General features: G+C 45.2%; 1 protein-coding gene across 12 annotated transcripts in view; it reads left to right on the top strand.

Moving 5' to 3' along the window:
- The window catches only part of WDPCP (WD repeat containing planar cell polarity effector), a 2,510,630-nt gene that overhangs the window by 2,193,742 nt on the left and 303,664 nt on the right, over positions 1-13,224 (top strand). The gene's annotated exons all lie outside the window — the stretch shown is intronic.

Raw genomic sequence — 13,224 nt, forward strand, 5'->3', positions numbered from 1 at the left:
TACAAGGATATAAGTAGGCTTCGTGAGCTGAATCCTATTCCCCTCGCCGTGTGATGTTGTCGGATCCTAGCAGCAAGGGGTTCCATTGCTATCGCAAACAGCAGCGGAGATAGAGGACAGCCCTGTCTGGTCCCTCGGGATATGGCAAACGATTCAGAAACAAGCCCATTCATGCTTACCCTGGCTCTCGGTGCGACATACAGTACTTTAATTAAGTTTATGAAGAGGGGGCTGAAACCCATCCTGCTTAGGATCCTGAATAGGAAGGGCCATTCTAGTGAATCAAACGCTTTGGTAGCATCTAAGAACGCGACCGCAGCTTGTGTAGAAGGGTGCAGGTAGTGAAGGACAGAGAAAATCGTCCTGAGGTTATGGGATGTCGCCCTGCCAGGTATAAAGCCAGATTGATCCGGGAGTGCCACCATAGGTAGCAAAGGCTGTAGCCTGTCTGCAATGATCTTAGCGTATATCTTCGCATCCACGTTGATCAAGGAGAGAGGGCGGTAGGAACCTAGGACCAGACTGTCCTTATCTGGTTTGAGCAGTGTTATAATTAAAGCTTCGCGCATCGTCTCAGGCAGGGTTCCCAACTCCATGGCTTCAACAAAGACTGAATGCAGTTTGGGCGCTAATTCCTCAGTATATGCCTTATAAAAGGCCGTGGTCAGGCCGTCTGGGCCCGGGGCTTTGCTCGCAGGCATGCTTTTAATCACTTGGGCTATGTCTTGGACAGTGATAGGGACGTCCATATATTGTCGATGGTGGTCGTTGAACCAGACCAGGGCGATAGATTCTAAGAAAGGTTCCAGAGACTCAGGAACTACGTGTTGTCTGGAAGTGTATAACAACTCGTAGTATTTAGCAAACGTTTCAAGCACCCTCTCCTGACCCACCACCATATTTCCCTCACTGTCTTTAATGGAGTGTATGTAGTGAGTTTGCGTGCGAGGGGCGATCATTCGCGCCAGTGTCCTGCTCGGCCTGTCCCCCTCCCCGTATCTACGGGCCTCAGCCTGCCACCCCAAGAAGGCAATTTCTCGTTGGGCTTCCTCATTAAAGGCCAGCAGTTTTGCTTTCATTTGGCCCGCCTTTTCCGGAGATGGATCCCGGCAGAATGTGAGGTCTAGATCGCATAGTTCCGACTCAAGGTTGGTCAGCGTGGTACGAATAGAGCGCAACACTCCAGCTTGTCTAGCAATACACTGACCACGGATAACCGCCTTGAAGGCGTCCCAGACAGTAGCCATCGTGGACGCTGACCCTTCATTTTCCTCAAAGTAGTGTGTAATATCTGCTCTAATTTCCTCCGTGAATACAGTATCAGTGAGGGCATATGGGGGTAGCCTCCAAGCAAACGCCCGCCTAGGGACTCCGGGTACTTTCAGTTCTAACTGGCAGGGTGCATGGTCAGACAGTGACCTAGCTTGTATGGAAGTATCAATCGCCCATGTCGCCACAGCCGTAGACACCAGCCAGTAGTCCAGTCGGGACCAGGCAGCACGGTGGCTAGTTATACATGTGCCTATAGCATCAACTGGATGTCTATCCCTCCACACATCAGATAACATCCCTTCTGTCATCACATCCAGAATGGCTTGTCTCGCCCCAGCGTGCGTAGGCCTGCCCATACCTCTCCTGTCCAAAGCATCATTCAATGGTACATTAAAATCCACACCTAGGACAATGTGCGAGCAATCGAAGACCGTTATTCGGGCCCAGACATCTCTAAAAAAGTCAGGGTCATCTACATTTGGGCCATAAATGGCAGCAAGTAACAATGGTCTGCCCTGCAGAGAACCGTGTACAATGACATATCTGCCCTCCCCGTCTAGTACAACTTCATGCTCACGCCAGTCCAGGCCTCTGCGAATGAGGATCGCCACACCTCTGGCATAGTTTGAAAAGATTGCAGAGTATACCTGTGCCCATCTGGAGTGTTTCAGTCTGGATGACGCGGTAGAGTTCACATGAGTTTCTTGCAAAAAACATATGTCAACATTGTGTCTAGCGAGCATGCCATGCATCAACCTGGCCTTTTTATAATCCCCCAACCCTCTAATATTCCAAGTCCACATCTTAACACTCCCCATGGTATTTTTCATTCAGAAAACAAATAGATAGATCGGTATTCGCCTCCCCGTCACCAACCCTCTCAGCCCAGTGTGAGTGTAAGGATGATGTATGTGTGGCAACAAACATAATATATCCTTTAAAGCACCAACTTCGAACATTACGCAAACAGTGCAACCCCCCCACCGCCCCCCACCCTCACTAACCCCCCAATCAGGTCGTGATGAAGCCCAACTATTGAAACCCATATCGTGCCCCAAGTTGGACACTCGAACAAGGGAGACACCCCGTGAGGCGTGGTGCTCCAGGCTTACACCCCTGTTTGTACAGGGTGGCTACATTCAAGTACATAGTTCCTAGTCCCAATCAGTTAACAGAACATAGGGTCAGGCAAGGAATACATCTCAAGACATTAGCAAGATGTATGACCCGGCAGTTATTTCAGCGCTGTTGGGCAGTAAGGCGGACTTAATCTATTCGCACAGGCACAGCACAGGGGGCAACCAACTAAAGAATGTGGACCAAACCGAAGATGCACCTCTGTGGAATTGAGATAGAGATCCCAGCGGTGTACCACTGGTGGCACACTAGTCATTATCACTCAGACGATCAGAATCTGATTCAAGCCTCGGCGACTTGCGCCTCGCCCCAGGACCACAAATGTGTTTCGCGAACTTCAATGCAGATTTCGCGTCCGTGAAAAAGTGTGGGGTGTGGTCGTGAATTATCTTCAGCTTGGCTGGATATAAAAGTGCGTATTTGATGTTAGCCTGCAAAAGGATTTTCTTGGCTGGCAGGAATTCTTTCCGCGCCGCCTGGACCAGGGGGGTAAAGTCAGGGTAAAATGAAATGTTGTTACCTTTATGCGTAATCTTACCCTTCTCCCTGGCGAGGCGCAGCACGAGGTCTCTGTCCTGGAAATTGAGCAGTTTAGCAAGAATGGGGCGAGGCGGCGTGCCCAGTGGCGGCACCTTCCCAAGTGATCTGTGCGCGCGCTCGACCGTGAACACCTGCGATAGGTGCGGGTCGAATAGCTCATGTAGGAGATCCGCCACATACACCTCCATCTTGCCAGTGTTGTCAGATTCGGGAATTCCTGTGATGCGGATGTTCGATCTTCTGGAACGCGCCTCCAAATCGTCCGTCTTAGCTCGCAGGGACTCTAGTTCCTTTTCGATGTTAGTGATATGCTGTTTGGTATGCTGTTGGAATTTGCAGCACTCAGTTTGCCTGTTTTCTAAACAATCCAGTCTCGTTTTGTGGGCATCCACTTTGGTCTTCACCGATTCCAGCTGTGAGGACATGGCATCCAGCTTGGTGTCAATACTCTTGAGGCTTGCACGAACCTCCATCATCAGGGCTCCAAAGTCCACGTCAGCGTCCGAGTTCTGTGATTTCGATGTTCCCGCAGCCTGTCCTGTCGTGTTTGATTTATCAGGACGTTTTTGCTCAAACGTGATCTTGGGTTGTTTTGCGTCATTTTTCCCCATCTTGTAGAGAAGCAAGTAGCACGTTATGAGCTGCACCAAAGGCTAGGTCTCCCGGTGGCCCTCACTGTGCAAAACGGGCTTCCGCAGGCTCAGGGTCGGCAAGAATCCTGGCGCCACCAGCTGTGACAGGCCCTTCGGCTTATGTATGGTCGTCTGCCAATTGGTGTGGGTAGGTAGGTGGTGCTGGAGGCGCAGCGCAGATCAGTCTGGGATCCTATGCGGCAGTACGGGATCCTCCTTGCACAACAGGAGCTCCAAGACCCCTCAGCGGTGTATCGCCACTTTGGAATGTGCGTGAGGTGGCCAACAGTCACTAGGCGCTCGCCCTTTAGTAGAGGAGGACACCGGTGCAATAGAAGCAGGCGCCCGCTACAGCAGAGGGCTCGGTGATCAGTGTCAGCAGGCCTTGACCAGCGGGGCCCCCCAGCAGCAGGCAGATCTAGCGTCAAGGTCCCACGAGCGCTAGAGTCGGCGCAGGTCCTCCCCGCTTCTCGCAATGTTCAGAGCGGCTGCCGTCAAAATGGCGGGCACTCCAGAGTTCCGCCTCCGAAGTCCCTACCAGGCCCCCCAGCAGCTCGTGGTCTAGCGCGGCGGGGACGCCACCGTCCCGACTCAAAGCCAATCTCGAGCGCGACTCACCGGCAGTAGGATTCGGTGGAGGTGCAGCCCCTGCGCGGACCCCGCAGCAGCTCCGCCCGGACCCCGGAGGGCCCTCAAATCCCCGGCCCACAGTCCGCAATGCAGCCCGGCGGCGGCACAATCGCGGTGGGGTCTCAGGAGGGGTTCAGCGCGGCAAAGGTACAGGAGGCTTCAACCGTGTCCAGCCGCCACCGATTTCCGCTAAAGTCAGGACGGAGACGGAGGTAAACTTCAGCAGCCCTCGCGCCGTTTTATTGTAGCTCTTCTGGGTGCAGGAACAGGATGGTGAAAGGATTTACTGGTGTAGCCGGCGGAGCTCGCTCACAGAGCGGCCATTTCGCTGCCCGGTTGGCCACGCCCCCAGGTAACCAGTATTAAAATAATTAAACATGCCGAGGATACTGAGGACAAAACTGAAAAATGGAGAGTGGGCCCAGACAATGCTAGACAGCGCAGCAGAAGTGACAATAGCTCGCAAGATCTTGATGAATCTTCTGGAGACAGTGGACACGAATGAATACATTCAGGTGGAAACTGCAGATACCAGAGTTAGCAAACCTCATAAAATATACGAAATAACATTACATATAGAGGGGGACAAGACTAGGAAAGTAAGGGGTCTCTTTTGGGATAACCTTTCGAAAGGCTATGACATTCTGTTAGCTGAGAAAGACTGGCCACCAGAGTTTGTCAGAGAGGCCCACATGGCGAAGAAATGATTATGCCTGCCTTCTCAAATCATATTCCAATTCATAAAAAATATACACTTGCAAGAAAATGGGCAGTGGCCCAAGCTCCTGCATTATACAAAAATCATGTAGGATGGGATGAGGACTCTCTTCCTCACAAAATCGAGTTAAAAAGTCGACCCACTACACAAAGGCAGTACCCAGTTAAACAAGAAGCTAAAAAGCAAGTCAGGGAGATCTTAGATCAACTTGAATATCAGGGGGTGATTGAAACATGCACCTCACAAATGAACAATCCTTTGTTTCCTGTCTCCAAGCCAGACGATTCATATCGTCTAGTTTTGGACTACAGACACTTAAACTCCTGTTGCAAAACATTTGCAGTACAAAACTCACACAGTGCAGCACTGATGAATAATATCTTGCGCAAAAAATATAAAACGACATTAGACATCTCTAATGAATTCTTTTGTCAAAACATTGCACCTGAAAGCAGGTATTTGACCCCTTTCTCAATAATGGGGTCGCAAAAACACTTCTGTCGACTCCCACAGGGATTCAAGAATAGCCCAGGATTATTCTCAGCAAGAGTAACAGAGTTACTACAAATATATGATGATGAAGCATTATCTTATGTCGATGACATCTATCTAACAGATGATGACCTGGAGACACACTTGAAAAGAGTGAACACCATAATACTTGGGTTTGCAGCTGAGGGTTACAAATTCAACTTTAAAAAGTCACGAATTGCCCATCTAACTGTCCTATTTTTAGTATATGAATTATCAAGTGAAGGCAAAAGCCTAGCAGACAACTTCTTAGAGAAGTGTGCTGTACTCCAAGCACCTAAAACACTGAAGAACTTACAATCAATACTAGGTTTCCTGAATTTCGGAAGAACATACATTATAAATTATGCAGAGAGGGTTAAACCTCTCTATGAATTAATAAAATCTGATTTCAAACCAATAAATTGGACTCAGAAACACACAGAAATTTTAAGATCATTGCAAACAGACATGTTAGCTAAAACAAAATTGCAAACACGCGAAAACGTACGCAACCTTGTAATCCGAGTCATCCCAGGAAGATGCGGATTCACGTACCTAACCTCTAATGAGAGAGAAACGGTACCAATAGCTTACAAATCACACTTGTACACACAAGCTGAAATGAAATTCAGTTCTACTGAAAAAATTCTAACTGCGGGTCAAACTGCTGTAGCAAAAGAAAGAGCCCTAGCACAAGGTAAGCGAATAATATTCGTTACACCAGTACCTGCCCTAGAAGCAGTAACAAAAGCAAGCATTCCAAATGCTAAAGCACTACATCCGAGATGGATACAATGGGTTAATTCTCTTGCTGCAACAGACGTAGTATACGAATTTGATCCTAATTTAAAAACACAAGAATTTCTCCAATATGAATATAAATGTCCTCTGCCGACCGAAATCATGCCTCTAGAACATTACGGCTGTAAAATATATACAGACGGATCAGCACAACCGGCAGTTGGGGGTAAACAAGCTTACAGTGCTGCGTGCCCAATTGTTAAAGGTCGTTGGCACGAAGGAAAATTTAGACCATTTGTCACAAAAACCCAATCTCTAGGAGATTGTACAGCTCAGCGAGCGGAACTCATAGCATTTAAGATGGCGCTTGAAATACCGATCGCGAATTCCCCACACTAATAGTGTGCGACTCATATTACTGCGTTCAGTCTTATAATGAATACTTGCAGAACTGGGTTCAAAACGGCTACAAAGATGCAAAAGGTGGTACAATCAAGCATAAAACGCTTTGGGAACAAGTAGTTCTTTTACAGAAAGAACTACAAAAGACTCACGTGATACATACACTGAGTCATCAACGTGATGGCGTTCACGTTGCGGGGAATTCATTGGCTGATGAAGCAGCAAAGGCAGCTGTGCAAACGGCTTCCGTAGCTGCTATCACCCGGTCAAAAACAAAAATAGACAGCGATATAATGCAAGCTGTCAGTGCTTCAGTAAAAGATGATAGTAAAACACTCCAGAAAGGCTTTCCAGTAAAGTACTCATACATAACTGATGCAAATAATGTTCCTTTTGCTCGAATCCCTGGAGTGGGGGATAGGGCAATTACAAACATGGAACACAGGTTAGGACTAATTACAGCGGCACACGAAGGGCTGGCTTCTGCACACGCTGGTGTTTCTGCCACATTATCGTTATTAAAACAGAGATATTGGTGGCCGCGCATGAGAAAACAAACTAGGAACTATGTTCTAGAATGTGAAATATGCCACAGAATGAAAGTATCAACAGTGAAACGACCATCACAGACGCCCCTTCTAATCTCAGATAAACCATTAGCATGTGTTTACCTGGACCACTGTGGTCCCTTACAAAGGGATGGCAACTATAAATATATCATGGTCGCAGTGGATTCCTGCACGAGATTCATTTGGATGTGGCCCCAGCGCTCGGCTGACGCCAGAACTGTTATAAAAGATTTGCGAGTCTTTATCGGCATATACGCAATTGGCATGCTACATTCTGACCAGGGTCCTGCGTTTAGCTCTCGAGCTTACAAAGAGGCCATGACCAGCATGGGCATTGCATTGCGGTACTCTTCTCCATTCCATCCTGAGGGAAATGCGGTAGTGGAAAGAAAAAACCGGGACATAAAGCAATCTATAACGGCGAGGGTATTAGGTTCGGGTGATGGGTGGGTCAAACATTTAACAAGTGTCCAACGTAGTCTTAATAATCTGCCAAGAAATTCTCTAAAAGGTTTCACTCCGTACGAACTATTGTTCGGTACTAGAATCTACATTCAGGATCTTGATAGTCACACTTCAGTGGTAAAAGAAAAATGCTTTGACATCAAAGACCCTTTGGCTGTTTTACAGGACTTAAATGAAACAAGAAGAAACCTGAGTAACATAAAGTTAAAACAACAGCCAACAGCCACTGAAGAAAAACCACCTGTCCCAGCAAGACCTGTCTGGATTCCAAAGATTGGGGATCTGGTCAGAGAGAAGATCGCGGTGAAGAAGGAATTTGGGCCTTCTTACAGAAAAGCAGTACCTGTCTTAGCTGTCAGCGGAACAAGATCAGTTGTACTACCGCCCCTTGCTGGTAAAAAGGAGAACCGAGTTGTATCCATCGACCTGGTAAAACCACAATCATGTGGCCAATAATAAGTAGTAGGCCCAGTGGACTCCCAAGAAATAGCAGAATACCAAAATTTGCTACAATCCAAGAGGTTCAAACTGAGAGACTAATCACATTTGATAAACCTGCAGTGAATAAAAAAGGACTATGCAACAAAGCCAAGAAACTTGTGCCTCTTGAAACCCAAATTGCAACAGTTCGTCAAGAAACACCTGTCTACAATGATGCAGCATCGGACTATACTAATGTCTCCAAGAAAGATCCAAAGACTAAAGAAAATCCGGAAGCAATTCCAACAATTGACAGAACTGCATCTGGCTACTTCATCAATTTCGATGACTTTTCTGATGATCCAAGTGAACATGAAGAAACGCCAGCAACAAAAACTTTCAAAGACAAAGTAACTGAACTCTTTTATCAACTCAAAGAAACCTATCTGATTTCTCCATGGATTTAATTTTGGATTGTGTTAGGTGTACTTTTCCTCCTGCTTTGGCTCATCATGGTTCTTTGTTTGGGAAAATTCATTGAAGGAAAATACAGTACAATGGACACAGCAAGTCAGAACATCAACTTGGTCCTAAAGCCTCACAAGTCATCTCACTTCGAGAAAAGAGAACTGTCATCAGTAAACATCACAGCCAATCCAAAACCCGTTGGGGTAGCATGGTCCAAAACGGATTATGAAATTTATTGCCCGATTGAGCTCTTGAAATATCCCCACCAGTTTAAGGTTTCCTTAAGTGACTTTGTAAAACCAAGTACTTTCTCTGATGATTGGGACTTTGAAAATATTAATAATATAATGTCAGATTTAATAATGTCAGCAAAATTTACAGAACATGATTATTTACAGGGTTCATCAAATTATGAAGAGTTATAATCATTTTGGGGATCACTATTTGCATAAAGCTGCTCAGCCTAGAAATGTTTTAAATTATAACCAATGGGAACATTGTCGACCTCCGCCAAAAGGCAGCTCCAAAACAAATTCCAATACTTCTCAGGGTTTAACACAAGTGAAGCAGAAACGTTTTATTTTAAAATGTTAAATAAGACAGGAATGAAAACAATGTTGACAAATACTAAATTGATTTATTCTGAAACATTTTATGAAAAAATGACTACATTTGGTTTTGAATTCTGGAAAAACAACATTGAAACAAAAACCATCTGGGGTACAAAAGAATGGCAGGTCCAAGGTTTAGAAGCATTATTTAGAGCCTGCATGATCCCAGAACAATTAATATTCCTGAATGACACCATTCAGCAAACAACCAGTCTTGGTCTAGCCAAGATAAAAGACTTAAATAAACCGTCTATTCCAAAGCCCATACCTGACAGTAATAGCACTACAGAAGTGGAGATAGACGTATCCCATATTTTACACCAAAACAGAACACATCCTGATTGGAAAAAATGGTTGATCTGGCCCACAGAGACAAATAACTGTCAAGATAGATTCCTGAACAAAATACAGGGGTTAAAACTGAACAGGCCAGACCCAAGATACTCCCAGAGACAACATCCAGGGATATTTACAACATACAGTGCAGGGAAACTATGCCTCGAATGTCTACAGAAATCCACATTGGCTGAAATTAAGCAACACTTTACTTTACTTAAAGACAGTGCTGACCTGCGTGATTTCATACTGGGACCACGCAAACAGCGTCAAAAACGTTTCTTAGCGGCCGGTATATACGCTGCATACAACGAGGCTTGGAAAGAAAAACAAATTGAAACAGAAGAAAAAATACGAGAAAGTGATCGTATTAATTTGGAAAAATCACTTTCTGTTGTGGACAATGGGTTAACGACCCTGTCCTCCAGAATATATTCACTGGACAGTATCGTATCATCTGCTATTGATATAATAAAGCAGGACTTACTAATGTTACAACATGGTCAGTCCCAATTACGTTCTATTGTACAGCTTGGCTGGACGTTGCAAAATCTGCGTTCAGGCTGCGTGCCATGGCGTTTACTCAACACAACGTCATTATTTTCTATCTTTAACCTTACTGATAAACAAATCAGTTTGGCACAAAAAGGAGCAGACTATACGATTCTGAGCATTGAAAAACTTGAGAGATTACCATTGACAATATCAGAAAGACCTGTCATTGAATGGATAATACACGGAATTATTGCAATTCCGATAACAACTTTCCAGTTTAAATATTGCCAAGAGTATATACCAGCGGGCCAGTATGAAAGGTTGGGTAAAGGATACATCAAGTCGACATGGGAATTACCTTATACACACAAATGTTATAGTGAAGGCAAAAAGGAGGTATTTCTTAGTGGTAATAATTGTAAACAATCACTAAGTGGTACACTTCTGTGTCAAGGTATTAACTTGCATGGAGCTTGTGAAGGGTCTTCCAATAACCTTTCATGTCACCTGCACGGCACTCCTACAACTCAGATAGAGCCATTTTTCAGACAGCTTTCTAACAGCAGCTACGTTCTAATAAGTGACCACAGCTGTTGTGGCATGGTGCCAGGAAAAGCCTATCTAGTGAGCGTTAGTTCCATGGTCACTTGCTGTATGCAAGTATTGTATCCAAACAGCAATCCAGACATGGAGGCGGCAATATGGCCTTATTTGAATATCTCTTCTATTCGAATTGATACTTTAACCAGAATGAAGTCTATTCTTTTTCAGACAACTGTGCCTTTGACCTCGTCCAAAGAAACGTATGATCTGCAAGTTGCAAGGACAGCGGCAGAGATACATTCCCTATTATCAACAAATTGCCCCGTGCATTTCGTAGAAATGTTAAGTCAAATCTTAAACATGTCTGATACCAGTGGCATCGCACATGTATTTAAGACAATTTTTTCGGGACTGTTAGCACCCTTTGAAACAGTTCTGGGCATTATCCCGAATTTTGTGCATTCCATTTTTGGCGGTGTGCCTCTTCTATTGGGACTCGTAGCAGGAATTTTATTTTTGATTCTTCTGCTCCGATATGGCAAGCCAAGCCACAGACAAGACTCCAGCAACGATGGGAGAAACGATCCTAGCTATACGCTACCGGGACCGCATCACTAAAGTCCTCGGATTTGCCGGACTAAGAGATCTAAGTACAACTTGGTTTCTTTAATTCAGACCAATCTGGCAAGATTGCATCTTACCTGTGCTTTGATGTATGCTATGCGGAGAAGAATGCGTGTTGGACGTCTGTCTTACACTACCATCAGCAGTACCAATGGATACAGATACCTTGCTAGGTCCGGTAACGACTCATGCATCGTGTTGTCCCCAGCGGCTACCTATTCTGATGACGGCATTCGTTGAGACTTCACCACTACGAGTATGTGGCGGTGGCGTACGAGATGAAAGCAGCACCACACAGGTACAACCTTCTGTGAGCATTGCTGATCCTGACATCGATGATAGCAATCATTCTCACACATGCACTGTTACAGCATTTTCGAACTTGGTCGAACTTTCACCTGATGTCGTAGACCAATTTTTTGCAAGTCTGTCTGATATGATGTTCTCCCCTGAACAACGAGAATAACTTTTAAAACTACAAGCACACTGCGTTCCCTGAACTCTGAATTCGGCCTTCAGTTTTTGATAAACACAGCTACTGAAAACATTTGGAACTATTTTTTTCCCCTGAAAGCGAAATTATTTTTTTTCACTTCCAAAATATTTCCCTTTTTCTGGCACATGGTAACCTGCTTAAAGTAGAACTATTCTTAGAGAACAGAGCTTCTATTTTAGGATAACTAGAGACAATATTTTACCTCAGCCTCTAGCACAGGCACAGCATTTGTATAAATATGTGATGAAATGGTCTCGACCTTCTTTTCTGTATACAGAGCCATTTCACGTGTAATTTTCGCAATTCATTCAGCTGATCTATATATGCATTTAACTGAATGATGACACTGCTTAATAAGCGTACAGTACCAATACTCATTTTTGTGTATTTACCATATACCGTTTCAAATGCGATTTATGTATTTTGGGGTGGGTTGGAAAACACACATGCATTGATATAAAATTGCTTAGTTTTTAGTAATGATGGACATTAATCCGTGGAGTGGGTGTTGTGTTTCTATCTAGGACCCTAATTCGATATTCCCGATTGATGCCCTTATATGGTTATAATAAATAATATCCTTATAATAATAATAATAATAATACTGTATTTTCTATAGCGCGAACAGCTACCTCAACTAGGAGGTGTCCCGGCGCTGTGAGAGCAAAACAAAGCCAGACTGCCCGGTAAGCGAGCAAAGTTAATGATCCAGTGAAAATAACCAAAACTTGAGCTGTTTCCTAAAGCTCTGTTCTGACGGGGCCCTTTGCAAATCAAGTGGTAGGGTGTTCCACAGTCGAGCCGTGTTAGCTGAAAAAGTCCGACCGCCCAGTCTTGCCCTTTTGACTCGTGGCACACTCAGTAAAACCCGATCATTCAAGCGAAGAGAGCGGGACTGAGTGTATCTAGGGAGTCGTGATCTCAGATAGTTAGGGCATGAACCCTGCAGAGCCCTAAAGGCCAGTGTAAGAGCTTTAAATGTAATCCTGCTGGATATCGGCAGCCAATGCAGAGAACGAAGATGGGGGGAGACGTGCTCTTTAAACGGTATATGCTTCAGCAGCCTAGCCGCCGCATTCTGTACAGTTTGCAGCCGTTGGGTCAGATATTTAGGAAGACCCATATACAGGCCGTTGGCATAGTCCAGCCTCGATGTAATTGTGGCATGGATCACCGTTTTCCGACAGGACTCAGGCAGTAGTTTCAAAATTTGTCGGAGGTTCCTCATTTTACTCAAGCAGCATCCGGTGACCTGCTGGATTTGAGGCGCGAAAGAAAGATTATCGTCCCATTTTACCCCAAGGTTCTTTGCCCAATGGCTGGGGTGGGGGGGTCCCCATCTCAGCCGGCCACCATAATTCTGCCGGGGGGGGTGCTTTTGCCAAAGAAGATCACTTCCGTTTTTCCCGGATTCAATTTCAACTTATTTGTATTCATCCAAGTTGCCACATCTTGGAGGCAGCCCTTAAAGCGCGCAAAGGCCACCTCTGACACTTCTGAGTGGGGGAAAACCAACTGGGTGTCATCCGCGTATGATATAGCGGTGACTCCCCAGGTGGCAATGAGTGTAAAATGTGGGGCAAGATAGATATTGAATAGTAGGGGGCTTAAA

This window comes from Lissotriton helveticus, chromosome 6 (assembly GCF_964261635.1).
Source record: "Lissotriton helveticus chromosome 6, aLisHel1.1, whole genome shotgun sequence".
In the NCBI taxonomy this organism is placed as follows: domain Eukaryota; kingdom Metazoa; phylum Chordata; class Amphibia; order Caudata; family Salamandridae; genus Lissotriton; species Lissotriton helveticus.